Below are 5,055 nucleotides of genomic sequence, written 5' to 3' on the forward strand. Positions count from 1 at the left end.
GTTGCCCCTCTCTCCGGGCAGCCACAGGAGCGCGATGGCAAAAGGCCAACGCCAAGCCAAGCAAAGGACCCAGCCCTGCTTACAGGGGGGTCGCCCAGCGCCAAGCCGGCCGGCGCAGCCGGAAGCTGCCCGCCGGACTCTTTAGGGATCCCTGCCCCGGGGATGCCAGGGAGGGGCCTTTGCCCAGAGGGCCTTTCTCCCGCCCCCTCTTGACCGCGAAGCCGACGCTCTTCTTCCTCGCTCTTGCCTCGCCGTCCCGCTCCACGGCTCTGCTTTCTTCTCGGAGGGCTCCTGCCAAGGCAGGAGGACGCAGCTCGGACTCAGAAGCTCCGAGTCCTTGCACGGAAGGAAAGCAGGACCCAGGGGCAGCTGGCCCAGCCACCACCCGCCCGCCCACTCGCAGGACCCCCCCACCTCCAGGCCACCCCCCAACTTCAGCCGCTCTCACCGCGGCGTCTTCCCGCGCCGGCGCTGCCGTCCCGCGCGACGCCTCTTCCGCTCTCTTCTCCGACGGCTTCTGCCAGGGCGGGAGGAGGCAGGTGGGCCCGAGAAACACCAGCTCCTCCCTACCAAGGCAACCCGCACCCCACGCCCCCGGAGGCACGCCTCCAAGCCCCTCCCCGCCCACCCACAGGCCCCCCCACTTCCCCCCACAAAACTCTCCAAGCTTCACTTGGACTCACCACGGCGACGCACGGCGCAGTCCCCCCCGGGCTGCGGGGAGCCGGGCCCTCTGGGCAAAGGCAGCTGGGCATGCGAAGCAGCGGCCAAAGAGGCTGCCGCCCTGCTTACAGGGGGCTCCGGCCGCTGCCTGCACCACAAAGGGCCTGGGACACCAGGGCACTGGCCCCGACTTACGGGGGGCCCTGGGCCCAAAGGCCTGCGGAGGCTCCTTCTCTCCGCTTCGGGGGGCACCTGACCCGCTCCCCGCTAACGGGGCGGTCGCCCCGCACAGGCTGCCAGCTGAGGGAGCGCAAAGGCTCCCAGACCCGGACCCTGCTTACAGGCGGGTCCACACCCAGGGAGCCACGGAGCTCGGCCTTCCCCCGCGGCATCAAGTACCTGACTCAAGGGCCAGGCACCGGGGCTCGTGGCCTAAGGCCCTGAGCTGGGCCCCGAGGGCAGGGAGGGCACACGCCCAGCCCCACGCCCGTGAGAGGCCGGGGGACCCCGCGGGACACCCGCCTGATTACAGGGGGTCCCTCCAACCGCCCGCCGAGCAGGGGGGACGCACAAAGCCCCACTTAGGGGGCCGCCCCCCCCGAGGCCCGGCACTCCCAACAACGGCCTCGCGGCCTAAGGCCGGCGGGGACAGGGCCCCAGCCCCGAGGACGGGGGGGGGCCCACGCTGGCACATCGCCAGCAGGACGGGCGGCCCCCGGTGCCCGCGACGCCACCAACCGGCTTCGCTCCGTCCTCGGGAACAGGGGGCGAGCCCGAGGCTCTCCTCTCCTGCTCGGCGGCGGGGCTGGCTCCCCACGGGTTGGCGCACAGAGCCCCTCTTTCCCTCCTGGGAAGTCTAAGCTACGCTGCCTACATCTCTACGGGGGCTACAGGAGGGGCCAGCTCGCTCGCTCGCTCACTCACTCACACCGACGGGACAAGGACACAAAGGGGGAACGTCCCAGAAGAGGGAGCAAGCTCTGTGCGCCGAGCCGTGGGGAGCCGGCCCTGCCGCCGAGCAGGACAGGAGAGCCTCGGGCTCGCCCCCGGGCTGCGCACGGGCCAGAAGGGCCTCAGCGCGCTGAGGGGCAAGGGACACGGGCTGTGACGCACCCCGACTACGGGGGGTCACTCTGGCCAGGGGCCGCCAGCAGGCACCAAAGGTGCCAAGGGAAAAAGCCCTGCCCTGCTTACAGGGCGGGCGGGCTGGGGGTCGGGAGAGCTCCGTTTCCCCCCTCGGGCGCGGAGGCGGGCACTCTCGCCCTCCTTACAGGGCGGTTGCCCCTCTCTCCGGGCAGCCACAGGAGCGCGATGGCAAAAGGCCAACGCCAAGCCAAGCAAAGGACCCAGCCCTGCTTACAGGGGGGTCGCCCAGCGCCAAGCCGGCCAGCGCAGCCGGAAGCTGCCCGCCGGACTCTTTAGGGATCCCTGCCCCGGGGATGCCAGGGAGGGGCCTTTGCCCAGAGGGCCTTTCTCCCGCCCCATCTTGACCGCGAAGCCTACGCTCTTCTTCTTCCCGCTCTGCCTCGCCGTCCCGCTCCACGGCTCTGCTTTCTTCTCGGAGGGCTCCTGCAAGGGCAGGAGGAAACGCAGCTCGTACCTCAAAGCGCCGAGTCCTTGCACGGAAGGAAAGAAGGGACCCAGGGCAGCTGGCCAACCACCACCCGCCCGACCACTCGCAGGAACCCCCCCACCCTCCAAGGCCCCCCCAACTTCGCCGCTCTCACCGCGGCTCTTCCCCCCTCCTGCGCCGGCGCTGCGGCCCGCCGACGCCGCTTCCGCTCTCTTCTCCGACGCTTCCTGCCAGGGCGAGGAGGAGCAGGTTGGGCCCGGAAACCACTCCTCCCTACCAAGCAACCCGCACCCACGCCCCGGAGGCACGCCTCCAACCCCTCCCCTACCACCCAACAGGCACCCCAACTTCCCGCCCCACAAACTCTCCAAGCTTCACTGGAACTCACCACGGCGACGCACGGCGCAGTCCCAGCCGCTGCGGGGAGCCGGGCCCTCTGGGCAAAGGCAGCTGGGCCTGGGAAGCAGCGGCCAAAGAGCCTGCCGCCCTGCTTACAGGGGGCTCCGGCTGCTGCCTGGAGCACAAAGCGCCCGGGACACCAGGGCACTGGCCCCGACTTACAGGGGGGCCCTGGGCCCAAAGGCCTGCGGAGGCTCCTTCTCTCCGCTTCGGGGGGCACCTGACCCGCTCCCCGCTAACGGGGCGGTCGCCCCGCACAGGCTGCCAGCTGAGGGAGCGCAAAGGCTCCCAGACCCGGACCCTGCTTACAGGCGGGTCCACACCCAGGGAGCCACGGAGCTCGGCCTTCCCCCGCGGCATCAAGTACCTGACTCAAGGGCCAGGCACCGGGGCTCGTGGCCTAAGGCCCTGAGCTGGGCCCCGAGGGCAGGGAGGGCACACGCCCAGCCCCCCGCCTGTGAGAGGCCGGGGGACCCCGCGGGACACCCGCCTGATTACAGGGGGTCCCTCCAACCGCCCGCCGAGCAGGGGGGACGCACAAAGCCCCACTTAGGGGGCCGCCCCCCCGAGGCCCGGCACTCCCAACAACGGCCTCGCGGCCTAAGGCCGGCGGGGACAGGGCCCCGGCCCCGAGGACGGGGGGGGGCCCACGCTGGCACATCGCCAGCAGGACGGGCGGCCCCCGGTGCCCGCGACGCCACCAACCGGCTTCGCTCCGTCCTCGGGAACAGGGGGCGAGCCCGAGGCTCTCCTCTCCTGCTCGGCGGCGGGGCTGGCTCCCCACGGGTTGGCGCACAGAGCCCCTCTTTCCCTCCTGGGAAGTCTAAGCTACGCTGCCTACATCTCTACGGGGGCTACAGGAGGGGCCAGCTCGCTCGCTCGCTCACTCACTCACACCGACGGGACAAGGACACAAAGGGGAAAAACGCCCAGAAGAGGGAGCAAGCTCTGTGCGACGAGCCGTGGGGAGCCGGCCCTGCCGCCGAGCAGGAGAGGAGAGCCTCGGGCTCGCCCCTGTTTCCAGAGGACGGAGCGAGCCCCGTAGTGGCCCCGGGCTGCGCACGGGCCAGAAGGGCCGCAGCGCGCTGAGGGGCAAGGGACACAGGCTGTGACACGCCCCGACTACGGGGGGTCCTCTGGCCAGGGGGGCCGCCAGCAGGCACCAAAGGTGCCAAGGGAAAAAGCCCTGCCCGGCTGACAGGGCGGGCGGGCTGGGGGTCCGGGAGAGCTCCGTTTCCCCCCTCGGGCGCGGAGGCGGGCACTCTCGCCCTCCTTACAGGGCGGTTGCCCCTCTCTCCGGGCAGCCACAGGAGCGCGATGGCAAAAGGCCAACGCCAAGCAAAGCAAAGGACCTGGCCCTGCTTACAGGGAGGTCGCCCAGCGCCAAGCCGGCCGGCGCAGCCGGAAGCTGCCCGCCGGACTCTTAGGGATCCCTGCCCCGGGTCATGCCAGGGAGGGGCCTTTGCCCAGAGGGCCCTTCTCCCGCCCCCTCTTGAGCGCGAAGCCGACGCTCTTCTTCCTGGCTCTTGCCTCGCCGTCCCGCTCCACGGCTCCGCTTTCTTCTCGGAGGGCTCCTGCCAAGGCAGGAGGACGCAGCTCGGACTCAGAAGCTCCGAGTCCTTGCACCGAAGGAAAGCAGGACCCAGAGGCAGCTGCCCCGGCCACCACCCGCCCGCCCACTCGCAGGACCCAGAGGCAGCTGCCCCGGCCACCACCCGCCCGCCCACTCGCAGCACCCCCACACCTCCACACCACCCCCCAACTTCAGCTGCTCTCACCGCGGCGTCTTCCCGCGTCGGCGCTGCCGTCCCTCCCTCGCGACGCCTCTTCCGCTCTCCGACGGCTTCTGCCAGGGCGGGAGGAGGCGGGTGGGCCCGAGAAACACCAGCTCCTCCGTACCAAGGCAACCCGCACCCCACGCCCCCGGAGGCACATCTCCAAGCCCCTCCCCGCCCCCCCCACAGGCCCCCCCACTTCCACCAAACTCTCCAAGCTTCACTTGGACTCACCACGGCGACGCACGGCGCAGTCCCAGCCGCTGCGGGGAGCCGGGCCCTCTGGGCAAAGGCAGCTGGGCATGCGAAGCAGCGGCCAAAGAGCCTGCCGCCCTGCTTACAGGGGGCTCCGGCTGCTGCCTGGACCACAAAGCGCCTGGGACACCAGGGCACTGGCCCCGACTTACAGGGGGGCCCTGGGCCCAAAGGCCTGCGGAGGCTCCTTCTCTCCGCTTCGGGGGGCACCTGACCCGCTCCCCGCTAACGGGGCGGTCGCCCCGCACAGGCTGCCAGCTGAGGGAGCGCAAAGGCTCCCAGACCCGGACCCTGCTTACAGGCGGGTCCACACCCAGGGAGCCACGGAGCTCGGCCTTCCCCCGCAGCATCAAGTACCTGGCTCAAGGGCCAGGCACTGGGGCTCGTGGC

This window comes from Pipra filicauda, unplaced genomic scaffold (genome assembly GCF_003945595.2).
Source record: "Pipra filicauda isolate LSUMZ 115617 unplaced genomic scaffold, ASM394559v2 scaffold36_size6622888_pilon, whole genome shotgun sequence".
Lineage (NCBI taxonomy): Eukaryota > Metazoa > Chordata > Aves > Passeriformes > Pipridae > Pipra > Pipra filicauda.